The sequence below is a fragment of the Bubalus kerabau genome, chromosome 9, assembly GCF_029407905.1.
Source record: "Bubalus kerabau isolate K-KA32 ecotype Philippines breed swamp buffalo chromosome 9, PCC_UOA_SB_1v2, whole genome shotgun sequence".
Lineage (NCBI taxonomy): Eukaryota > Metazoa > Chordata > Mammalia > Artiodactyla > Bovidae > Bubalus > Bubalus kerabau.
In genome coordinates this window covers 35,272,118-35,299,420 of record NC_073632.1, presented here as the reverse complement: position 1 = coordinate 35,299,420, position 27,303 = coordinate 35,272,118, and the positions used below count along the sequence as shown (strand labels likewise).

The 27,303-nt window shown below is 38.2% G+C and overlaps 1 long non-coding RNA gene across 1 annotated transcript; it reads right to left on the bottom strand.

The window, feature by feature from the left end:
* Positions 1-12,126: 12,126 nt before the first annotated feature.
* LOC129619715 (uncharacterized) lies at positions 12,127-25,833 on the bottom strand. The gene is made up of 4 exons (XR_008698057.1): positions 25,745-25,833; positions 19,475-19,559; positions 16,849-16,992; positions 12,127-12,685 (listed from the first exon to the last, which is right to left on the bottom strand). It is a non-coding gene; the product is annotated as an uncharacterized LOC129619715 (long non-coding RNA).
* Between the last annotated feature and the right edge of the window lie 1,470 nt (positions 25,834-27,303).

The following is a 27,303-nucleotide window of genomic DNA, read 5'->3' as shown; positions in this document are numbered from 1 at the left end:
AGCCATGGGACAATATGGTCTTAAGCCATTGATATTGATAAAGAACCTGCAGAGCACCAGGGGGAGAAAGAAAAAAAGATCTTGCCTGGACTTAATATGTTTTTGCTCCTTCAAAAGGCAGGAGAATATTAACTTTAATTTATTCAGTTATGCATTTTTTTCAACGTGCAGCGTTACAGAACGTGGGAAGAAAAGAATAGATATGCAAAATAGTAGTAAGCCCTTTGTATGAATTGTGCTTCCTTAATGTTCAGTTATTGATTTTCTTTGTGTGACTTGACTTCGCAATGAATAAGATGGAAAGACAAAATCAATATGAAATAAAATTTACAGAAGGGCTGTTTCTTTGTGATACAGACTTCATACATTTCTAGAGTGTTTAGGTTTGTCTTAGCAAAACAGCTTGAAAAGAAGTACATGAAGTCGATGGCAATAATAGTGTGACTGAATAAGTACTTTATTTCTAGAATGGTGATAATAGAGTCCTGCTCTATAATTGTTACTTTCGAGCACTGACAGATTTTTCATTGGTCTGATTTGGGGTGTATCCTTTTAAACTAGTCACGGACCTTAAATCCATACCTAAAGTCAGTGCTACTTGATGTTTGTATGCAGCACTAATAGCAGAGTGTTTCCCTTGCTATTATTTCATTTTAGATCCACAAAAAACCTGGGATGCAGGAGAGGATAAATAGCCGCCACTGTTCCCTGTTTTAGATGTGAGAAACCTGGCATAGCTTGGAGAGGTGTCAGGTCTGAAACTAAAGTTTCTTAATTCTCAAACTCCCACAACCACCCAATCTACATCATTTTCTCTATTTCCCAACCAAAATAATTCAACTTCCTTAAATCTTCACATAGTACCCACATTCTCATTTTGCCTACATCTATTCAACTGCAACAGTTTCAGATAGGACTGAATTATTTAGCTTCATTACCCACCCCTCTGTCTATCAAATGACTGTAGTGAACAAAAGCAGGAAATTAGCCGCATCTGTATCATTATTCAAATCATCATTTTTAAACGTCGTAAAAAATGTGCTTATATCATTGCAAATAAACTAGAAAAAGAAAACCAAAATACCAGTATGTAGGGATGGTGTTCATAGTCTAAGGGCCCTTGGGTTCTTTTTCATTTCTGCCCACCAGGACTTGAAATATGACTGTTGCAAAGCGATGAGAATAGGCAGATGTCAGCTGAAGATTTGTTCTGGTTTATTGCTGTGTGCTCGTATGTGAGGATGGAAATATGAATGGATTTTCAGGGCAGAGAGTAAACACCAGAAATTATTAGCTTAAACGAGAGCACCCAACGGAGAAACTCCAAGAGGAAAGGAAACCACAGCATGGGAGGGACTCTTAAAAGTCACCTGTCTGAAAGTCCATCTGCAGAGCACCCCCTTCTGTAAGAGCCAAGGGAAATGGTCATAGCTTTGGGACACATTCTCCCTTGAGAGACGGCATGTTCTAGTGTGGAGTGCTAAAGTTTGCATGCTTTTTCATACATTAAAGAACAATTCTGTCTTCCTATAGTACGTTCCAAATTCTGTGATTCTAGAGTATTGTTCTGGCTCTGAAAATAATTGACAAATTGATTCATCTTCTCAGTCATCAGATCAGATCAGATCAGTCGCTCAGTCATGTCCGACTCTTTGCGACCCCATGAATTGCAGCACACCAGGCCTCCCTGTCCATCACCAACTCCCGGAGTTCACTGAGACTCACATTCATCGAGTCAGTGATGCCATCCAGCCATCTCATCCTCTGTCATCCCCTTCTCCTCTTGACCCCAATCCCTCCCAGCATCAGAGTCTTTTCCAATGAGTCAACTCTTCGCATGAGGTGGCCAAAGTACTGGAGTTTCAGCTTTAGCATCATTCCTTCCAAAGAAATCCCAGGGCGGATCTCCTTCAGAATGGACTGGTTGGATCTCCTTGCAGTCCAAGGGACTTTCAAGAGTCTTCTCCAACACCACAGTTCAAAAGCATCAATTCTTCAGCGCTCAGCCTTCTTCACAGTCCAACTCTCACATCCATACATGACCACAGGAAAAACCATAGCTTTGACTAGACGAACCTTTGTTGGCAAAGTAATGTCTCTGCTTTTGAATATGCTATCTAGGTTGGTCATAACCTTCTTTCCCAGGAGTAAGCGTCTTTTAATTTCATGGCTGCAGTCACCATCTGCAGTAATTTTGGAGCCCAGAAAAATAAAGTCTGACACTGTTTCCACTGTTTCCCCATCTATTTCCCATGAAGTGATGGGACCAGATGCCATGATCTTCGTTTTCTGAATGTTGAGCTTTAAGCCAACTTTTTCACTCTCCACTTTCACTTTCATCAAGAGGCTTTTGAGTTCCTCTTCACTTTCTGCCATAAGGGTGGTGTCATCTGCATATCTGAGGTTATTGATATTTCTCCCAGCAATCTTGATTCCAGCTTGTGTTTCTTCCAGTCCAGCATTTCTCATGATGTACTCTGCATATAAGTTAAATAAACAGGGTGACGATATACAGCCTTGATGAACTCCTTTTCCTATTTGGAACCAGTCTGTTGTTCCATGTCCAGTTCTAACTGTTGCTTCCTGACCTGCATACAAATTTCTCAAGAGGCAGATCAGGTGGTCTGGTATTCCCATCTCTTTCAGAATTTTCCACAGTGTATTGTGATCCACACAGTCAAAGGCTTTGGCATAGTCAATAAAGCAGAAATAGATGTTTTTCTGGAACTTTCTTGCTTTTTCCATGATCCAGCTGAGTACCTGTCATAAGAGACCGTGCGTTCTAGTGTGGAGTGCTAAAGTTTGCATGCTTTTTCATACATTAAAGAACAATTCTGTCTTCCTATAGTACATTCCAAATTCTGTGATTCTAGAGTATTGTTCTGGCTCTGAAAATAATTGACAAATTGATTCATCTTCTCAGTCATAGAGTCAGTATTTTCTGAGTACCTGTCATGCGTGAGAAATTCTGCCAGGTGTTGAGTGTATCTAGCTCCTTTTCAGAAGGAAAATCCTTCAAATATTTGAAGTCCTATAGCCCTGAAAATATTCATTTCATTTCTCTGATGACATAATTCCATGTCTTTCACTGTTCTGCTTTCTCTCTTCTGCTTGCCTCCAGTTTTTGAGATGAACAGGGGTAGATGATTACTGAATGTATTTATGATTACTGGACATGTCTAATAAGAAAGGAACATTTCTCATTTTGTGAACAATAGTAGGCCTCTTATTGTAGGAGGTCACATAGTGTGTATCATATCTGAAAAACTCAAATTTTGGTATTATCATTTTGTTTTTAAAATTGCCTACTATTGACGAATTTTAGTAATTTATAAATTATTGAGTGCTTTTGTTTTGAGGTAAATGACTCTTATGCAATGCCCACTAATTTACCTTAGGGTTTCTGAACTTCAGTCTTCATTACAGAGACACTATCTAAATGTTTCTTTCTTTTTTTTTTTTAATCAGAATGAACTTGCCCAGCAACTTAATTCTCTTACATTTCTTAAGAATGCCCACTTGAAAAATGTTAATATTTTCAGTTGATAAGCAACTTATGTAAATAGCTCAACAAGATTTCAGATTCCTCAGCTATTGGGTATCATTTTAAATTTATGCTATATAGATTTTAAAAAGAAATACCTATGGGAATGAGAAGCAGAGAGCTTATGGTCAGACTTGAAAATAAATCCTTACCTGGGTTAAGTCTCATCTGTATGTGCTGTAAATTGCTGGAGAATGAACTGATTTTACACGTGACAAGTTTGTTGGGCTTTAATAAGTTCTGGTACTTATTGATTTTTGTAGCACTCTGTCAAAACCTGAAAACCCCATAGATGGTAGACTTTTAGATTGAATTGTAAACTCCTTGTTCACCTTACTGGGTGCCTAGTCCTGGCATTTCTCTTTCTGCAGCTTTTGATTAGTTTTGAGGCAGGGAAAGGGAAAGAACAACCCAGATTTTGGAATAATGTGCTACTATCATAATAAATAAAGAATCTTCCTGAAATGCAGGAGACCTGGGTTCGATTCCTGGGTCAGGAAGATCCCCTGGAGAAAGGAATGGCTACATGCTCCAGTATTCTTGCCTGGAGAATTTCATGGGCAGAGGAGCCTGGCGAGCTACAGTCCACGGGGTTGCAAAGAGTCGGACACGGCTGAATGACTACTTGTGCAGTGTGTGTGCATCATAATAAATAGTGTCTATTTATAGACTTGATAGGGCTCACTTTTCTCAGTGTTTATGAATTATGGGGCATAGTCCAATCTATGTTTTTTTTTTTAAGTGATATTTTTCAATTATCTCTTGTTCTGAGAGAATGTATTGGATGGAAGTGCTAGTTAGGAGGTAATTAGAAAACTAATATTTTCCTGAATTGGCCTGATTTTACTTTTTGGAAGTGTGAAGCATAATTTACTTCTAGTTATTTTAATATTTATTTATTTAGCTAAAGAGTTTTCATCAACTTTTTTTTAAGGTGGCAGTTTTTGTATAACATTCTTTTTTTAAGTAATGTATTTCTTTTTAATTTATAATTTTATTTTTATACAGGTGCAGTGGCTTTGTAATATTACATTATTTTCAGGTATATAACACAATGATTCTAAATTTTTATAGATTAGACTCTGCTTAAAATCACTATAAAAGTATTAGCTGTATTTCTTGTGTTCTACCATATAGTGTGCAGCTTATTTATTTTATACATAGTAGTTTGCACTGCTTAATCCCCTACTTATCATGTTCTTCCCTTCCCCTTCTCACCACTGGTAACCACTAGTTTGTTTTCTTTTTATTTATTTATTTTAATTAGAGGCTAATTACTTTACAATATTGTATTGGTTTTGCCATACATCAACATGAATCCGCCTCGGGTGTACACGTGTTCCCAATCCTGAACCCCCCTCCCACCTCCCTCCTCATACCATCCCTCTGGGTCATCCCAGTGCACCAGCCCCAAGCATCCTGTATCCTGCATCAAACCTGGACTGGCGATTCATTTCTCACAGATACTTTTTAAAAGTCTTTATTAAATTCATTACAGTACTGTTTCTATTTTATGTTTTGGTTTTATGGCCAGGAGGCATGTGGGATCTTAGCTCGCCCCACCAGGGATCCAACCCTCACCCCCTGCATTGGAAGGCAAAGTCTTCACCACTGGATGGCCAAAGAGGCCCTTACTTTGCTTTTAATACTGAAGGAAGTTACTGAGCCACTGTTAGAGTTCAGCTAACTCATTGTAAATTTCAGATCAACTTTATGTAATTATTATTATTATATTATTACATTGGGCTTATTCTTGCAGCATGCTTAGCTTCCTTCAGTGGACAGTGTCTAACTAGAAAACAAATATAGCATTATGGCTAAATATGTGGCCACTGGATTCAGACTGCTTGAGGCTCTTCTCTGCTGTGATCCCGTCAAATTCTGTGCCTTTGCATTTCATTTTCCTCATCTGTTAGTTGGTCTGGAAGGATAATTACTTCAGAGAGTTATTGAAAGAATTAACTAAAATAATACATATACATAGCCATATTAATGTTTCTTTGAGGAAAGAACAAACTGAATTCACCCATTTGATTTTGGTTATGGTAAAAATAAAACTAAGTAGATAATTCTGACAATTAAAGCCTGGGGATGGTTTGGGTTTTATTAGAGTTGACATCTGTAAATTATCAGTATTAGTTTTTTGTTTGTATTTTTCTTGCTAAGTGATTCTGAGGTTGCTATTTGCTTGCCTTGTACAAAATGAACTTTGGTTTTGTTTAGTTTTTGGTATTCACTGTATTGCTGTCTCTAAAGAAAGTCTTTGAAATATTGAATACTTAGATCAGATTTTTAATATCCATTCATGATGGGCAGATATATCCACATAAATTTGATCATAATACGAGAGGAAGACTTTGATAAAGCAGAAAACACATTGACTTTTAATATCAAGACTCTTTTAAAATGTGAATTGTGTTAATATTTTAAATACACAAATGCTTAAGATTAATTGTATCTTTGACATTTTAAATTTTTATTGTCAAGCACCATTCTATTTGTTTGCACTCAGGCTGGGGAAATGAATTGGACAACTATTTAGGCCGTTAGACCGATGAGGACATCACCTGTGGGGATAGTCTGAAAGTGGGTGAGCTGTCTGACAGCTTGACTCTTCTTGTTACATGGCAACACTGCCACTGAGTCCTTGCTTTCTGCCCTGACTTTACTTGGTGGAATAAAAATCCACTTCACACTTAATCTTACATGTGTGTGTCTAGAATATCAGAAAGAACACCGAATTTACTGTCTGTGTGACTTTGAGTAAGTCACTTAACCATTTGGGCCTGTTTCCTCATCTATAAAAAAGAAATAATCTTTCCATTATCACATCTCATAGGTTTTTATAGTAAAGATTGGAGTTTTATGGTTTCTAAGGAGTGATGTGTTTATAAAATGATGTTATTTATGGAACTTGTAATCTTCTGCAGAATTTATTTATTGCCCAAGGGCTTTCTTTTTCTGTAATGAAGATTTTGCATTATAGTGGAAAGAGGCTAGGGATCTTCCTCAGATTAAGGGACTCTGGGTCCTTTCATTCAGCTTTGTGTATACACATCTTCTTCTGTTGAGTCAATGGATTGGACTCCATGATGTCTATGATTCCATCTAGCTCTAAATTTTAACTGTTATATAATTTCATAGTATCTCCTTGATTTTCTCCAGAAATTGTTTCTTCTACAGAACCACAAAATGAAGGAAATACTTTTGCTCTATCTACATACTTCAAAATGAGTGACACTAGGAGATAATATGTTGCACTTAAAGATCACTTTATATATGTGTGCGTATAAACTTATCTGTATATATGTACTTCTTATATAAAGAAACTTTGTAGTAAGTTTTTCTAAATAACTAAAATATCATAATTAATATTATATAATTGAAAAAAAATTGTAATTATCTGGGACAACTCAGAGGGAAGGGGTGGGGAGAGAGATGGGAGGAGGATTCAGGATTGGAGGACACATGTGCACCCGTGACTGATTCATGTCGATATGTGGCAAAAACCACCACAATATTGTAGAGTAATTATCCTCCAATTAAAACAAATTAATTAATTTTTAAAAAGTGTAACTAAGACTAAAAGAAAACATGTTTATGAACCAGAATACAAAATTTTAACTACTTTTCATTCAGAATAGAATTTACTTTGATTTGCTAGTTATTTGTCTAGGTAACCATAATTTCTATTATAGATGCTACAATAAATGTGTTTACTTAAACACGAATTTTCTTCATAAGTAAGACGTAAATTTGTTAACTGTGTGAACTATTTGATCCAATGAAGAAAGAAATCATTTGACTCATATTTTTATGCCCTATGAAAATTTTGAATATAAAAATGTGTTACAAATAATTTGTATTCAAGAAAAAGACCTCAGGATCAAGCCCCAGATAAAAAGGTACTTGGTCCAGAAACACTAGTGGTATTTCAGAAATGTCCAAAAGCTATACAACAAAGTGGATTTGACTAGAACTGTTTTCAATTTGCACTTGCCTCCTGGGTATCTGTTCAAACCTGCTTATGAATAGACTCTGACTGATTTGTAAAGGGGGTTTGTTTTTTGATTCATAGCAGTGTAAAGCATTCTTGTATAAGCCACGGTACTTCCCTGTTTTGTTATATATTACACTGCAAGTGGTCCTCTGTAAATTAAAAAAAAAAAAAGTTGTAAAGATAAAATGCAAACTGGTGTTCAATGCTTAGGCTAGGTTTGCATATGAAATAGTTCTGAAGTCATTACTCTAACTGCATTATTGGCGATGCAGGGGATATTTCTGGTGAACTTCTTTCTGCTATTTTCATTTCTATGTTGTCTTCAAAACTATCCAATTGATTTCTTAGTTTTCTTCACTGATTCTTCTTTTCTGCTCCTCTCCAGGCTCTGGGATTTCACATACCACTTGTCTTCATTCTCTTTGCTTCTTGCTCTGTTCTGCTCAGGCTTACTCATGGTGGTAGCCACAGCTATGTGAAACACTAACTTTACTTATAACTGTCTTTGGGACTTGTCTATTTAAATGACCCACAATTACCATTTAGCAGCTTGTCTTCTATCTCTTTGTGTCTCCAAATTCCTGCTGCAGTGTTTGCTACCCAGTTTTCTTAAGCCCAAACCTAAGTGAGTTTCACTATTTCGTTTTCTCCCTCAGTTCAGTTAAGTTCAGTCGCTCAGTCATGTCTGACTCTTTGTGACCCCATGAATCGCAGCACGCCAGACCTCCCTGTCCATCACCAACTCCCGGAGTTCACTCAGACTCACGTCCATCGAGCCATCCAGCCATCTCATCCCCTGTTGTCCCCTTTTCCTCCTGCCCCCCAATCCCTCCCAGCATCAGAGTCTTTTCCAAGAAGTCGACTCTTTGCATAAGGTGGCCAAAGTACTGGAGTTTCAGGTTTAGCATCATTCCTTCCAAAGAACACCCAGGACTGATCTCCTTTAGAATGGACTGGTTGGATCTCCTTGCAGTCCAAGGGATTCTCAAGAGTCTTCTCCAACACCCACAGTTCAAAAGCATCAATTCTTCGGCGCTCAGCTTTCTTCACAGTCCAACTCTCACATCCATACATGACCACAGGAAAAACCATAGCCTTGACTAGATGAACCTTTTTTGGCAAAGTAACATCTCTGCTTTTGAATATGCTATCTAGGTTGGTCAGAACTTTCCTTCCAAGGAGTAAGCGTCTTTTAATTTCATGGCTGCAATCACCATCTGCAGTGATTTTGGAGCCCCCCAAAAATAAAAGTCTGACACTGTTTCCACTGTTTCCCCATCTATTTCCCATGAAGTGATGGGACCAGATGCCATGATCTTAGTTTTCTGAATGTTGAGCTTTAAGCCAACTTTTTCACTCTCCTCTTTAACTTTCATCAAGAGGCTTTTAGTACCTCTTCACTTTCCCTCCACCAATACACTTTTCACAATCTCTTTAGCAGCATTGTCCAAATTCTGCCCCCTTTCCTCATTTGCAAGGTCATCACTTTGCTCTAGACTACATAAATGCTTTCCTTATCTAACTTAGTGGCCTCCCCAAAGCTCTCCTTATTACCAACCACTTTCCATCTCTAGTCAACCTTGGAACATGCAATCAGATCAGTCATAAAACTTGTTGCTTAAAATGTTTGTCACTTAGTCATTAAGGGCCTTCATAATCTGACTCAAATCCATTTTTTGAAGAATATAACTTTCTAGTTTACTTATATTTTTTAACCTTACAATTTCAAGTATAATAGTCCCAGGCATTTTTAAAATTGGTGTGTAGTTAATTTATAATATTGTGTTATTTTCTGGTGTATAGCACACACACACATACACATATGCTTTTTCAGATTATTTTTCATATGATATTACAAAATATTGACTATAGTTTTCCTTGCTATGTAAGAGGTAGTTGTTGGTTATCTGTTCTATATGTAGTACTGTTACATGTAAATCCCAATCTCCTAATTTGTTCCTCCCCCACCCCCATTTGGTAACTGTAAGTTTGTTTTCTATGACTGTGATTCTCTTTCTGTTTTGTGATTAAGCTCATTTGTATCCTTTTTTAAGCTTCTGCATGTAAGTGATATCATATATTTGTCTTTATCTGGCTTATGTAACTTAGTGATAATTTCTAAGTCCATCCATAATGCTGCAAATGGCATTATTTCATTCCTTTTTATGGCTGAGTAATAGTCCATTGTGTGCATGTATATGTATGTATGTATTATATATATATATACCACATCTTCTTTATCAGCTCCTCTGTTGATGGACATTTAGGTATCTTCTATGTCCCAGCTATTACAAATAACAATAAATGCAATGAACACTGAAGTGAATGTATCTCTTCAAATTATGTTTATCTCTGGATATATGCCCAGGAGTGGGATTACAGGATCATATGGTAGCTCTATTTTTAGTTTTTTGAAGAGCCTCCATACCATTCTCCATAGTGTTGTAACAATTCATATTGCCACCAACAGTGTAGGAGGGTTCCCTTTTCTCCACACCCTCTCCAGCATTTATTATTTGTAAAATTTAGATGAAGGCCATTCTGACTGGTGTGAGGTGATACCTTATTGTAATTTCAATTTACATTTCTCTGATAATTAGCAATGTTGAACATCTTTTAATGTGCCTTTTGGCCATCTGTATGCCTTTTTTTTGAGAAGTATCTGTTTAGATCTGCCCATTTTGTACCTCCCAGTTATCCCAGTGTGGAAAAAGCTGCAAGTGGTCTACCAAAATCTATACTATTCTTCCTGAGCACAAGACATGACTCAGCATTCTTTAAGTTAAGGTACGGCAATATGGTTTAATTCCTGGCAATGAAATGAGAGTAAAAGTGATACATAATATTTCTGGGTTTAATACTCTAAGATATTGGGTACATTCTCTTTTTCCCCTTTCCCTTTGAATTGGCTAGAATCTGAGGCAACCATTATTGACCATGGAGAAGATAATGCAAGGGACGAAACTGCATTAATGATTGCTTGGGACTGAGTTACCTGCACTAACCTTGACTTTCTAGCTAGTGGAGGTGATGGAATTCCAGTTGAGCTATTTCAAATCCTAAAGATGATGCTGCAAACATGCTGCACTCAATATGCCTGAAAATTTGGAAAACTCAGCAGTGGCCACAGGGCTGGAAAAGGTCAGTTTTCATTCCAATTCCAAAGAAAGGCAATGCCAAAAAATGTTCAAACTACAACACAATTGCACTCATTTCATACGGTAGTAAAGTAATGCTAAAAATTCTCCAAGCTAGACTTCAACAGTATGTGAACTGACATCTTCCAGATGTTCAAGATGGATTTAGAAAAGGCAGAAGAACCAGAGATCAAATTGCTGACATCCATTGGATCATTGAAAAACCAAGAAAATTCCAGAAAAACATCTACTTCTGCTTCATTAACTATGCTAAAGTCTTTGACTGTGTGGATCACAACAAACTGTGGAAAATTCTTACAGATGGGAATACCAGACCACCTTACCTGCCTCCTGAGAAACCTGTATGCAGGTCAAGAAGCAACAGGTAGAACTGGACATGGAACAACAGACTGGTTCCAAATAGGGAAAGGAGTACGTCAAGGCTGTATATTGCCACGCTGCTTATTTAACTTATATGTAGAGCACACCATGTGAAATGCTGGGCTGGGTGAAACACAAGCTGGAATCAAGATGGCAGAGAGAAGTATCAGTAACCGCAGATATGCAGATGACACCACCCTTATGGCAGAAAGTGAAGAGGAACTAAAGAGCCTCTTGATGAAAATGAAAGAGGAGAGTGAAAAAGCTGGCTTAAAACTCAGCATTCAAAACACGAAGATCCTGGCATCTCCTCCCATCACTTCATGGCAAATAGATGGGGAAACAATGGAAACAGTGACAGACTTTATTTTCCTGGGCTCTAAAATCACTGCAGATGATGACTGCAGCCATGAAATTAAAAGACGCTTACTCCTTGGAAGAAAAGCTATGACCAACCTAGACAGCATATTAAAAAACAGAGACATGACTTTACCAGCAAAGGTCTGTATAGTCAAGGCTATGGTTTTCCCAGTAGTCTTATATGGATGTGAGAGTTGGACCATAAAGAAGGCTAAGTGCCAAAGAATTGATGCTTTTGAATTATGGTGTTGGAAAAGACACTTGAAAGTCCCTTGGACTGCAAGGTGATCCAACTAGTCCATTCTAAAGGAAATTAGTCCTGAATATTCATTGTAAGGATTGATGCTAAAGCTTAAGCTTCTATACTTTGGCTACCTGAGGCAAAGAACTGACTCATTGGAAAAGACCCTGATGCTGGGAAAGATTGAAGGCAGGAGGAGCAAGGGACAACAGAAGTTGAGATGGTTGGGTGGCATCACCAACTCAATGGACATGAGTTTGAGCTATCTCTGGGAGTTGGTGATGGACAGGGAAGCCTAGTGCGCTGCAGTCCATGGGGTCACAAAGAGTCAGATACAACTGAGGGACTGAACGACAACAACAACGTTGACTCTTTTCCTTGGTATTATTCTATGGAAGTAGAATAAGCTTTTTAAAAACTACAAAGTTTGTTTTTGCTTTTTTTTTTTAATTTGAGACTTCTAAACAGTATTTCTTAATTTTTCATATAAACATTCTGTATAGTACCTTGAAATTCTATATCTTCACAGAACGAAGTTACAAATCCTCATATTCCTTATTGAAACTGTCGCCAAGAATAGCAAATACCTTTTTTTAGGTATTCCCACCTTATATTCTGATATAAGGTGTTACTTCTATTTTCATGGTGAGAGACTTCAAATTATAACCTGGCCCTGGATCACCGAACTCTGCCCAACATCTCCATCTTCAGTGGCCTTTGTAAGGATGTCATTTACAATGTTATACTTTTTTTCAATAGACCAAAACAGAATGTGGTTTGAATGAGAAGAATGCTTATTTCTTGTGTAAAAGCCTAGAACAACATCCAGGAGGATACAGCAACTCTGTTTTATAAGACATTTCTTCTGTCTTGTGGTTCTGCCTTTCTTGAGTGTGTTCTTCAAAGACTAAAATATGTCATCCTCACGGTAGAAGGGCTCAGTCATTCTTACCATGAACTGCAGTTTGCATAATAGCTTCGGTCCAGATCCTAGTGTTCAGAACTGAATCAAATCACCACACCTACATGCAAGAGATGGAGAAATGTAGTCTTTAATTGTGAGGCCATGAGCCCAATTAAAATTTGGTTACGTAATTACAAGGAAAAAAAGAATGATAGGTATTGAGGGAAAGCTAGTGATAACTACCATACTACACAGCTATATGAAATTTGTAAAATTACCTGCTTGGTCTTTCTGAGATGGAAATCATTTTTGTCTTCTAAATATTCCTCTCCCATGGTCTACTTGATCTTTGCATGCAGCAGAAACATCCAGCTAGTCAAAACAACAAACCAAACCTCCTTATTCCTCATATGTCTAATATGTCTAGTATCTATTCCTCATGTGTCTAATCCATGACACATCCTGTCGATTCTGTCTTAGTAACATTATGTTCACTCTTCTCCTTTCCTCCACTCTGCAAAGATTGTAGAAAGCTTATGCCTTCATCATCATCTTCTCTTCAACTGTTACGCTGACAGTGGGTCTTTAAATGGGATTGGACTTGAAGTATTGTGTCCCTCTTAATCCATCCTCCAAGACCATAATGATCTTTCTTAAATTCAAGTATGTTCATTTTACTCTTCTGTTAAAAGCCTTTTGATGGTTCCTCATTGTCTGTGCAATAAAGTCCAAAATCCTTAGCTAAGCACTTAAAGCTCTCCATGTTCTTACCCCTTACTTTGAAGTATTTTCATCCTTATTACTTCTAATCTACACTTTAGCTATCCCATTCCAGTTTTCTGACTGTGGCATGCTGATAAAATCTTGGTGAGTCTACTTACAAATTTTTCTCTTCCAGGAAAGACCTTTCCTCCTGGCAGTAAATCATTTTTTAGGTCAGTCTTAACACTGTGACTCTCATGAAGACTTTGCTGACTCCTGTGTGCCTCCAGGTTTGCCTCGCTCATTAACGCCTACACTGTTTCCTTATGGTCCTTTACAACCAGGATAGTGCTGGTCACATCCATGTTCTGGAGACAGAAACAAGGTTAAGACTCTGCAGATATTTATGGTATAATGTCTTGTATAGATATTAATGTAAATATTGGATTTTTTGGAATGTTTGTTTATATGTCAGTCAGTGGCAACCCACTCCAGTACTCTTGCCTGGAAAACCCCAGGGACGGAGAAGCCTGGTAGGCTAAGAGTCGGACACGACTGAGGGACTTCACTTTCACTTTTCACTTTCATGCATTGGAGAAGGAAATGGAAACCCACTCCAGCGTTCTTGCCTGGAGAATCCCATGGATGGAGAAGCCTGGTAGGCTGCAGTCCATGGGGTCGCTAGAGTCAGACACAACTGAGTGACTTCACTTTCACTTTTCCCTTTCATGCATTGGAGAAGGAAATGGCAACCCACTCCAGTGTTCTTGCCTGGAGAGTCCCAGGGACGGAGGAGCCTGGTGGGCTGCCATCTATGGGGTCGCACAGAGTCGGACATGACTGAAGCGACTTAGCAGCAGCAGCAACTCTATTTGAGAAGTCCTTGTGAAAAGATTTTGTCTTTTAGTCATATTTGAAGGCTTAGAAATTAACACAGTTTCTAGGATATATTAGGTATACAATAAATGCTTCTTTAAAGATCTAAGAATATACTGTCCAGTACTAATGGTGGGAAAGCAAATTGGTACAAAAACTTTACATAAGTCTGGAAGTGTTTACTAAAAAATAAAGTAGTCTACCATATGACACATTAATTTCATTTCTACTAATTTATACAACTTGAACATGTTTGCCAAGAGACATGGACAAATATGTCCATAGAAACATTTTTTTGTAATAATTGGAGGATGAAAAATAAAGTCCAAATGCCTATCACTATCATAGATGCATATCCTTATGCATCTTTCACAATGCATAAGGAAATTGTGGGGTATTGAAACAATAGAATTTTATACAGGAAGAGAACTGAATAAGCTACAACTACCCCAAACAAAGCGCAAAAACAGTCAATAAAATCCCCACTGAATGATCCTATTTGTATAAAATTATGAAACAGAAAATGCAGTGACAGAATCAAGGTAGTAGTTCCTTTGGGAGGTGAAGGAGGGGATAGTGACTGGAAAGGAACAGCAAGTTGGGGTTCTGATTTGCTGAAGGTGTTTATATATCCTGACCTAGTAGTTGGTTCCATGTCTGCTCTGTGGTAATTCATCGAACTATGTGTTTTATACTTCAGCAAAATAAGTTTAAAAAGAAATAACTGAATGACTGATAGGCTAGAGTAAAAAGGATTTAAAATGGGTCAGTTTTAAATTTGTTGCCATGGCTTTCTGAATGTGTCTCCTGGGACAGACCCTCTGAGCTTCACCTTCTCCCCAAGAGGATGAAGAAGATGGATCTATGGTCTGCAAAGTTCATTCCAGTTCTGGCAGTCTGTGCCGAAATTAAGAGAAAAGGTGAAAGGACCCTATTTCATGTATTTTTGAAGATGGCCTTATGCATTCAGTTCAGTTCAGTCACTCAGTTGTGTCCAACTCTTTGAGACCCCATGGACTGCAGTACGCCGGGCTTCCCTGTCCATCACCAACTCCTGGAGCTCACTCAAACTCATGTCCATTGAGTTGGTGATGCCATCCAGCCATCTCATCCTCTGTCATCCCCTTCCCCTCCTGCCTTCAATCTTTTCTGGCATCAGGGTCTTTTCCAATGAGTCTGTTCTTCTCATCAGGTGACCAAAGTATTGGAGTTTCAGCTTCAGCATCAGTCCCTCCAAGAATATTCCGGACTGATTTCCTTTAGGATTGACTGGTTGGATCTCCTTGCAGTCCGAGGGACTCTCAAGAGTCTTCTCCAACACCACAGTTCAAAAGCATCGATTCTTTGGTGCTCAGCTTTCTTTGTAGACTTTCTTTATAGGCTTTATGAATTAGATTAGGTCAAATCAGAAGGAAAAATTTCCATCCTTTTGCTACGTTCATGCTTAAATCAAGTCAAAATTCTGAGACACTTTGACAATAGGGAGCCTGAACTATAAATCCATTACAAAGTCTTTACACTGCTGTAACTGATTATACTACAGATAAGTAAATGTCTCAGTTGGCACAGTGGAAGACGTGTACCTTCCTCACTGAATATAGAACACATACTGTGTAGATCGGTAGTAATGGGCTACTATAAATACGAATGACCAACCTTCATAGATTCAGTCCTTACAACATTTAAAACTAAAACCAATTACAGACTCCTCCCTGTCCTTTGAATCTGGGTAATGATGACAGTCAACATAATTAAATCATTTCCAAGTATCAGCTCATACATTCAAATAAAATGCAAATTGAGATAATTTTACTAATTATAAATAAATATTGGATATTTTAGAAAACTCAATTTTTGCACAGAATTACTTGTATAGTTATTGTATTCTTAACAATTTAAGCATTTAACATTTTACAAATTAGCCAATGTAGAGATTTGAATTTGAATTATCCAGATTACATTGTTATTAAATCTACCTTTTTCAACTGTTGTTTGTCCTCAGGGTAGAATTAGGGATAGAATATGTAACAATCCTGCCTTATTATAATTATTTTACTGTATACTCAGTGTTTAGATATGACTCTGCTTCTATAATCTACAATAGATCTTAAAGGAAAATATTCTTTAAAATTCTTGAAAGTTAGTGAGATGAAAAATTACTTTAACCATGAAGTCTCTACTTTGAATTCTGCAAACATTGCTTCTGTGGTATATTGTTCTGTACAAGTCATGCATTAATACCCAGTTTAGTGTTATAAATCTCCTACAGCAGAGGAGAGAGGAATCTTCCCTTTAAATATGTTTGTAATACTCACCTCTCCTCTTCCAGTCAGTCAGGAAATTTATTGAAAGACTACTCTGCAGACACTTGGAAGGACTCAGCTTAAGAATAGGGTGTGTCTCCCTATCCTTTCCCGGCAGCCTTTAGTCAGACACAGATAAGACTCAGAATCAAAAACACCTGGAGAACAGAGCAGAGGACTATAGAGTAATGAGCTGAACAAACGATAAGGATAATAGAAATACAGAAAGGAGGGTGGTTATTGTGTATGGTTACAACCCTCAGTGATTTCAAGAGGAAGATCAGCTCGTAAAGATAGCTAGGTGTGTTCTGCCTGAGAGGCAGGGTAGGTGACTAGAGAGGCAGAGCCGTCAGGAGTCCTATTGATCTTTCTCTGTTGACGCTTTCATAGCTGTTCTTACCTTCTCTCTCAGCAGGTGAAGTTACCTCTTAACTCACTGAGATCATCAAAGCGTTCTGGCCGGGATTCCCTCCTCTAAAACAGTTCAATATAACATCTTCTTATTTACATTGCTCTGTAGTGTCCACATGTTCTTTCTTCCCTGCTGCTCATGGAGGAAGAGGCATTAGTATTTTAATTCTTGGTCCCCTTTCCTTCCCGTTCTAATACAATTTCAGAGAAACCTCTCCAGATTCATTCATTTCTCACACGGAAATAGTTACATGACACTTTGGGGTTTTCAAAAATTATTTGGCTTATTTATATGTTCTTTTCATTGTGACCCTTACTAACTCTGCTTGATATTTAGTTAACAGTGAAAGTGTAAATAGATTCCCAACTTTAAGCTCCCTGAGGGAAGCGTGTGTATTTTCATTCTCATTTTCCCTAATGGTATCTTAGGATGTATTGTTGGATCAATAAGAGACTGCACAGTTGCTCATGCTTCATCGTTTTGTTTTGTTTTTATTGTATCTTTCCTTTTATTCATCTGTTCTTTGATTATTCCAAGGATTGCAGGTAGTCTATAGAAATAATATAAAACATGAAAGCAATGGTAAGAACATAAATATGTACTGAAAATGATCACTCATATATCTTGAAAACTTTTTCACTTGATCTCCCATCTCACCTTGCCGCTCTTCTATTTGACTTCCTTCTTAGCAAGCACATCTTCAAAATGAGTGGTAGGACCGCAACCTCCATTTTATCACCACCCACTCAGTCCTTGAACTCTGTCTAGTCTGACAGTTTCTGAAAAGCTGGTCTCTGAAATTGCTTCCTCCAGGGTCATTTATGAATATACACTTAAAAATTCAAAGCACTTTTATCATATCACACTCTCTTTGCTCTATGACATGTAACACTATTCTTCACAATTCTTCTTAAATAAATCAGTATCTAGCTTGGTGTTACTAAGTGTTGCTATTCCAGCTCTTCTCATTCCTTTGGCTGCTCCATCTCTGTCTCAAGTGTTTGCTGCTTTTCTTTCTCTTGCTTCCTAAGCAGTGGTATCATATAAAGCCTAGGCATTTGTGACTTGCCTTCTCCCTCTACTATCTTTTCTGTATGATTTTGTTTAATTCTATAGAGAAGCTTTATGTCCGTGATGGTACTCAGTTTTCCCTTCCATTCAAGTGCACTGTCCACCAGAACACTGAACAGTATTCTTCAATGTCTGTCTTCCGTTCAAAAGTTGACATGTATAAAGTGGAGACCTTTGACTTCCTCTTTAATTTGATTGCATCATTGTTAGCCAGTATCCAGGATTTCACCATTTGGAGACATTTTTTTAATGTCTTCCTTTCCTTTTCTTGCCATTTTGAGTCCCTTTAGTTTCTCTTTTCCTTTAATTTCTGCCGTCTTTCTTCCATTTGTACTCATATTAGTAAAACTTTTTATTCATTACCCTTCTGTGATACACATTTCCAATGGGTCTTCCTACATTGTCTTACTTGAGCCAGTCTTTTATATATTAAACATAACGAAATACATCTTCCTTCAAAATTATTTACTGCCTCTCTTACTTACAGTAGCAGTTCTCAGTCCTGATTGTCACAAAAGGCAGGGCCATCTATGTAATTTGCATACCCTGTCCAAAATGAAAATGTGCAGCCTCTTGTTTGAAGGCAGGAAAAAAAATGCCATTAAAGGAATTAGAATATAAAATTTTTTCCACTCTTCCACGGTCTCTCAACCTGTTTCTAAAATTTCTATTTAACGTTGTGCTAAGTAAAGAAAAATTAAAAATTTAAATTATTATCATGGATTTTACTAGTCATGTTTAAATGACTAATGACAGTTTTAAGTGCTAATATAAACGTATTTAACTCATGCGGAAACATTGACATTACACAATTTTTGTTTTGTTGTTTGTGTGTGCATATATACTTCTTTCTTACCAGAACAAGGGCAATACTGCACAAATCTAACTCACATGTTTTTATTTAACTTTTCGATATTCACATTTTATTAACATTCTCATTTGGCTTAAAGATAAATAAAGAATAATTGGAAGCAAAAGACTCTATAGGTTGCCCTATTATTGGGTTTCCCTGATATCTCAGTTGGTAAAGAATTTGCCTGCAATGCAGGAGACCACGGTTTGATTCCTGGGTTGGGAAGATCCCCAGAAGAAGGGATAGGCTACCCACTCCAGTATTCTTCAGCTTTCCTTGTGGCTCAGCTGGTAAAGAATCCACCTGTAATGCAGGAGACCTGGGTTCTATCCCTGGGTTGGGAAGATCCCGTGGAGAAGGAAAAGGCTACCTACTCCAGTATTCTGGCCTACAGAATTCCATGGACTGTATAGTCCTTGGGCTCACAAAGAGTCAGACACAAATGAGTGACTTTCACTTTCATTATTCTCTTTTCTTTTATGTTAAATCATTTTCAGTGTAAATCATTGACTAATACAGAGAAGTAGTATGAACAAGAAGGGAAATTATAAGGTCCCTTGGTGGCTTCTGTTGCTTAGAATGCCATATTTTCTTTCTGCCTTCATGCAAATTCTGGTTCAAACAGAAAACATGGCCTCCTGGAGGCTATCAGCACCCCCACTTACTCATTCATAGATGTAGTAAGCTTACCTTATATTTACTTTGAGTCTTGCTGAATGAACTTCCATACATCTTGGGTTCACTAGAATTTTGTATTCATGGGCCACAGTGAACACTATATATGAAAAACATGACAAAAGATGACAACAGATGAAAGATTAATGCTAATATTATTAAAAGTTTCATGGTGGTTACAGCAGAGTGATAATTAAACTAAGGCTGGGACCCTTAGAAGCATGGAGTCCTATGAGACTACATAGGTCTCATGAAATCTGGGTCTGTATCTGTGGATTATTTTAATAAACCTATTTACATAACAGAATTTGTTACAGACATTGAAAACAAACTTGTGGTTTGTCAGGGGGAAGGGAAGAAGGGGATAAATGGGAGATTGGGATTGACATGTAGACACTACTATATATAGAACTGCTTCTCGGCCTTTTGGCTAAGATTAAGTGTAGTATGGGGGTTTCTCTACTGACTCAGTGGTCAAGAATCCACCTGCCTATGCAGAAGATTGCAAGAGATGCAGGTTCAACCCTTGGGTCAGGAAGATCCCCTAGAATAGGAAATGGCCTACGTCAGTTTTCATTCCAATCCCAAAGCAAGGCAGTGCCAAAGAATGCTCAAACTACTGCGCAGTTGCACTCATCTCACACGCTAGTAAAGTAATGCTCAACATTCTCCAAGGCAGGCTTCAGCAATATGTGAACCGTGAACTTCCTGATGTGCAAGCTGGTTTTAGAAAAGGCAGAGGAACCAGAGATCAAATTGCCAACATCCCCTGGATCATGGAAAAAGCAAGAGAGTTCCAGAAAAACATCTATTTCTGCTTTATTGACTATGCCAAAGCCTTTGACCATGTGGATCACAATAAACTGTGGAAAATTCTGAAAGAGATGGGAATACCAGACCACCTGATCTGCCTCTTGAGAAATTTGTATGCAGGTCAGGAAGCAACAGTTAGAACTGGACATGGACATGGAACAACAGACTGGTTCCAAATAGGAAAAGGAGTTCGTCAAGGCTGTATATTGTCACCCTGTTTATTTAACTTCTATGCAGAGTACATCATGAGAAATGCTGGACTGGAAGAAACACAAGCTGGAATCAAGATTGCTGGGAGAAATATCAATAACCTCAGATATGCAGATGACACCACCCTTATGGCGGAAAGTGAAGAGGAACTAAAAAGCCTCTTGATGAAGATGAAAGTGGAGAGTGAAAAAGTTGGCTTAAAGCTCAACATTCAGAAAACGAAGATCATGGCATCCGGTCCCATCACTTCATGGGAAATAGATGGGGAAAGAATGGAAACAGTGTCAGACTTTATTTTTCTGGGCTCCAAAATCACTGCAGATGGTGATTGCAGTCATGAAATTAAAAGATGCTTACTCCTTGGAAGGAAAGTTCTGACCAACCTAGATAGCATATTCAAAAGCAGAGACGTTACTTTGCCAACAAAGGTCCATCTAGTCAAGGCTATGATTTTTCCTGTGGTCATGTATGGATGTGAGTTGGACTGTGAAGAAGGCTGAGTGCCCAAGCATTGATGCTTTTGAAGTGTGATGTTGGAGAAGACTCTTGAGAGTCCCTTGGACTGCAAGGAGATCCAACCAGTCCATTCTGAAGGAGATCAGCCCTGGGATTTCTTTGGAAGGAATGATGCTAAAGCTGAAACTCCAGTACTTTGGCCACCTCATGCAAAGAGGTGACTCGTTGGAAAAGACTCTGATGCTGGGAGGGATTGGGGGCAAGAGGAGAAGGGGATGACAGAGGATGAGATGGCTGGATGGCATCACTGACTCGATGGACGTGAGTCTGAGTGAACTCTGGGAGTTGGTGATGGACAGGGAGGCCTGGCATGCTGCGATTCATGGGGTCACAAATAGTTGGACGCTACTGATCTCATCTGATCTGATCTGAGTACTAAAATACTGCCCCAGTATTCTTGCTGGAAAGTTTCCATGGACAGAGTAGCCTGGCAGGCTACAGTCCATACGGTTGCAAAAAATTGGACATGACTAAACAACTGAGCTTGCCCAACTAGTTTGGGCAAGAATCCCATAGAAGAAATGGAGTAGCCATCATAGTCAACAAAAGAGTCTGAAATACAGTACTTGGATGTAGTCTCAAAAATGACAGAATTATCTCTGTTCATATCCAAGGCAAGCCATTCAATATCATAGTAATCCAAGTCTATGCACCAACTGGTAATGCTGAAAAAACGGAAGTAGTTGTATGGTTTTATGGAGACCTTTGGAGAAGACTTTTGAGAGTCCCTTGGACTTCAAGGAGATCCAACCAGTCCAGTCCATTCTAAAGGAGATCAGCCCTGGGTGTTCTTTGAAAGGAATGATGCTAAAGCTGAAACTCCAATACTTTGGCCACCTCATGAGAAGAGTTGACTCATTGGAAAAGACTCGGATGCTGGGGTTGGGGGCAGGAGGAGAAGGGGATGACAGAGGATGAGATGGCTGGATGGCATCACCGACTCGATGGACGTGAGTTTGAGTGAACTCCAGGAGTTGGTGATGGACAGAGAGGCCTGGCATGCTGCGATTCATGGGGTCGCAAAGAGTCGGACACGACTGAGCAACTGAACTGAACTGAACGGATAAGACCTTCTAAAACTAACACCCCAAAAAGATGCCCTTTTCATCATAGGGGACTGGAATGCAAAAGTAGGAAGTCAAGAAATACCTGGAGTAACAGGCAGATTTGGCCTTGGAGTACAAAATGAAGCAGGGCAAAGGCTAACAGAGTTTTGCCAAGAAACACATTGGTCATAGCAAACACCCTCTTCCAACAACACAAGAGAAGACTCTACACATGGACATCACCATACGGTCAATACTGAAATCAGATTGATTATATTATTTGCAGCCAAAGATGGAGAAGCTCTATATAATCACCAAAAACAAGACTGGGAGCTGACTGTGGCTTAGATCATGAACTCCTTATTGCAAAATTCAGACTTAAGTTGAAGAAAGTAGGGAAAACCACTAGACCATTCAGGTATGACCTAAATCAAATCCTTTACATTATATAGTGGAAGTTATAAATAGATTCAAGGGATTAGATCTGATAGACAGAATGCCTGAAGAACTATGGACTGAGGTTTGTGGCATTGTACAGGAGGCAGTGTTCAAGACCATCCCCAAGAAAAAGAAATGCAAAAAGGCAAAAATGGTTGTCTCAGGAGGCCTTACAAATAGCTGAGAAAAGAAGAGAAGCAAAAGGCAAAGGAGAAAAGGAAAGATATACCCATTTGAATGCAGATTTCCAAAGAATAGCAATGAGAGCATAAGAAAGTCTTCTTCAATGATCAATGCAAATAAATAGAGGAAAAGAATAGAATGGGAAAGACTAGAGATCTCTTCAAGAAAATTAGAGATACCAAGGGAACATTTCATGCAAAGATGGGCACAATAAAGGACAGAAATTGTATGGACCGAACCAAAGCAGAAGATATTAAGAAGAGGGGGCAAAAATACACAGAAGAACTATACAAGAAAGATCTTCATGACCCAGATAACCACAAAGGTGTGGTCACTCATCTAGAGCCAGACATCCTGGAATGGGAAGTCAAGTGGGCCTTAGAAAGCATCACTACAAACAAAGCTAGTGGAGGTGATGGAATTCCAGTTGAGCTATTTCAAATCCTAAAAGATGATGCTGTGAAAGTGCTGCACTCAATATGCCAGCAAATTTGGAAAACTCAGCAGTGGCCACAGGACTGGAAAAGGTCAGTTTTCATTCTAATCCCAAAGAAAGGCGATACCAAAGAATGCTCAAACTACTGTACAATTGCACTCATCTCACATGCTAGCAAAGTGATGCTCAAAATTCTCCAAGCCAGGCTTCATCAGTTACGTGAACCATAAACTTCCAGATGTTCAAACTGGATTAAGAAAAGGCAGAGGAACCAGAGATCAAATTGCCAACATCCCTTGGATCATTGAAAAACCAAGAGAATACCATAAAAAACATCTGCTTTAATGATTATGCCAAAGCCTTTGACTGTGTGGATCATAACAAACTGTGGGAAATTCTTAAAGAGATAGGAATACTAGACCACCTTACCTGCCTCCTGAGTCACCTGTATGTAGGTCAAGAAGCAACATTTAGAACTGGACATGGAACAAGATACTGGTTCCAAATCGGGAAAGGAGTACGTCAAGGCTGTATTTTGTCACCTTGCTTGTTTAACTTATATGCAGAGTACATCATGAGAAATGCTGGACTGGATGAAGCACAAGCTGGAATCAAGGTTGCTGAGAGAACTGTCAATAACCTCAGATACGCAGATGATACCACCCTTATGGCAGAAAGTGAAGAAGAACTAAAGAGCCTCTTGATGAAAGTGAAAGAGGAGAGTGAAAATGACTTAAAATGCAACATTCAGAACACCAAGATCATGGCATCCAGTCTAACCACTTCATGGCAAATAGGTGGGGAAACAATGGAAACAGTGAGATACTTTATTGGCTCCAAAATCACTGAAGATGATAACGGCAGCCATGAAATTAAAAGACAGTTACTCCTTGGAAGAAAATCTATGACCAATCTAGACAGCATATTCAAAAGCAGAAACATTGCTTTGCCAACAAAGGTCTGTCTATTCAAAGCTATGGTTTTTCCAGTAGTCATGTATGGATGTGAGATTTGGACTATAAAGAAAGCTTGGCGCTGAAGAATTGATGCTTTTGAACTGTGATGTTGGAGAAGACTATTGGACTGCAAGGAGATCCAACCAGTCCATTCTAAAGGAAATAAGTCCTGAATATTCATTGGAAGGACAGATGCTGAAGCTGAAACTCCAATATTTTGGCCACCTGATGTGAAGAACTGACTCATTGAAAAAGACCCTGATCCTGGGAAGGATTGAAGGCAGGAGGAGAAGGGAATATCAGAGGGTGAGATGGTTGGATGGCATCACCAACTTGGACATGTGTTTGAGTAAACTCTAGGAGTTGGTGATGGATGGGGAACCCTGGCATGCTGCAGTGCATGGGGTTGCAGAGTCGGACATGACTGAGTGACTGGACTGAACTGAAACAGCTGAGCATGTGTAGACTCAGTGAGTAGCCGTTCCCTTTTCTTGTCCAGGGGATCTTCCCAACCCAGGTGTTGAACCCGGGTCTCCTACATTGCAGCTGGATTCCTTACCAGCTGAGCCACCTGGGAAGCCCAAGAATACTGGAGTGGGTAGCCTATCCCTTCTCCAGCAGATCTTCCCACCCCAAGAATCAATCCAGTGTCTCCTGCATTGTAGGCAGATTCTTTACTGAGTTATCAGAGAAGCATACATATAGACTAGATAACTATAAGAGCATACTAAATAGCACAGAAAAGTACTCCTTACTCTGTAATGACTTATTTGGGAGTAGAATGTAAAAAAGAGTGGATGTATGTATATGTATAGCTGACTGACTTTGCTATACAGCAGAAAATAACACAACATTGCAAATCAAATATATTCCAAAAAAAAATAATTAAGAATTTTAAAAAGTAGTCTCTAATCCCAACCTCTGGGAATCAGAGTGTCTAGAGTGGGTTCTAGACATGTGTATTTGAAATTAATGACAACAAATGATTTTGTGAACTGAATAAAAGTTCCTGTTCTCTCAGGTGATCACTGAAAGATGTTTATAATCAATTCCTTAATTTTATCACACAGCTCCCTACTTAGACCCCTTGTCTGTGATGCGGTAAGATTGTTTGATGTCTCCAGTTTATAGTTCCTGTTTTGGCTTACCCTGGATTGCTCTCACCGTTATCCCCAATTTCAGTGCTCACTTTCTCCTCACTACTCATGAGGATTGTACCATTGTTTTCCTTAAACACATATCGAAGCCTAACTTCTCTGTAAAAATCTTCCTCCACTATTCCAGCCCATGGTGAGCCCATCTTTTCCTCCGTTTTTATAGGTCTTGTGTTATAGGCCATTTGTTTTATGTGCCGTCGTCTACAGGGCCATTACTTATCCTTTTATGTACATGTTCTTTTTTTCTCACTAGATTCAATGTGTCCTGAGCACCTGGTCTTGTTTTGAGGTTTAAACTGGTCATGCTAGGGTCTAAGAATTACAATTGTTCCTATAAAATCTTCAAGAATAAATAACTCTTAACAAATAAGGTAGCCTCTGTTTCTAAACTTGATGGGACTGAAGTGCTTTTCGGAAAGGGATTTTTTACTCATAATTAACTTTTGTCAGTCGCCATAACAGCACTTTAAACATTATTTTTTGGAATTTAAATAAAATCATTGAAACTCATCTGAAATGGGATACTTTACCTGTGCTGTCGTAAATCTCTACAAGAGTTGTTGAATCTGTTTTCTACAGTGATTCCCCCTCCATGCATGACATTTGAGTAGTTTTCCTAAAAAGAATTTTCAAAAAAATAAAGAAGCTCTTCTTAATGAATTAAAAAGATGACTTTATGAAGCTTGTTTCTGTACACTTGATTTGAAGCCAGAAAAAATAGATACAATTGGAATAGTTTCTTTTGTCTTTCTTGGTTTTTAGCTGAAAATTAGTAGCCAGAAGGAACCTTATAAAATGATATAGTGAATGTATGCAGTAATGTTTTCCCTGGGGAAGAAGTGAGAGATTATGAAGCTGTCTCCAAGTGGTTCTCTTACAGTTTCTGTAATTACTATCAAAGCCAATGCGTTTTAAAGTTAATTTGAAAAGTAAGGAATGTACTTTCAAGCAAACACACATATATGCATACATGTGGTAGTCTTATGATAAATTAATTAAAGCTGTCTCACTTTTTAAATAAATTATCAGCATATTTAATTAATGCCTAAGGCCTGCTTCCAGTGTAAAAAGTTACTTTATATTTCTATGATTGTGTAAGTGTATGAATAGATTTTTTTGTTAAACTTTAGTCCTAAAGGAAAAATTTTACTACATGTTATTTAGACTAGAGGTGTGGGTTTTTCTTTAAAGACAATATATTCTAATACTATATCAAATTTAGGAAAATAAGTTATATTTTTATATATCATTTATCTAATGTCATTTAATCATATAAATAAAATATCTCTGAGTTCTAGCAGAGTTAATGCAGGATTTGCTTCTAATTCAAATATTAAATTTAATTGTCCAATCATGTAAGTTGTGCTACATTTATAATTACCAAAAGAACCCTGGAGGCTCTTTGTGCTTTTTCTTTTAGGCCATTTAGGGAGAATGATGGACGGTCATCCTAGCTATGGCTCTGCTTTGGTTCGTCCTTTCTTTATGGGGGAAAATAGACAAGAAAAGGAATAAAAAGAAATACATCCTTGCGGTGGCATTTTGTGACATTTTTACATTTGAACATCTGGAAAGCCCAGTGTGACAGTGACAACCAGACTGACAAAGCTGCTGCCTGCATTCACGGTCACACACACAAATATAGGCGCCTAAAGCACCACTTTAATTCTGAAAAGCTCAATAGAGTTTCTCCCCATGTTGGCCTTGAAGATAGAAAGGGAAGCCACGTTCATTTTGAAGATGCATTCTGAGTATTGTACATCACCCACACTGGAAAACAACAGTTCCAAAGAAAAGAACATGCATTATAGGAAAAGAGAAGAGAGCAGCTGTAGAACTGACTCTAATTGCAGACCCTGGATGGATTTGATAATCAAATGACGACTCTGCATAAACTCAGAGTAAAATAGCAAAACATTAATTCCTTCTATTATTGCTTTTATCTATGGAGATGTAGAACAAAATAAATGCATAAAACATTTTAAGAACAGAAATCTAAAGGAAAATAAAATTTCCATATGGAAATATCTACAGAGGTGATGAAAAGATGTCAGAGAAAGAAATGAACCCTAAAATAAAATGCTGACAG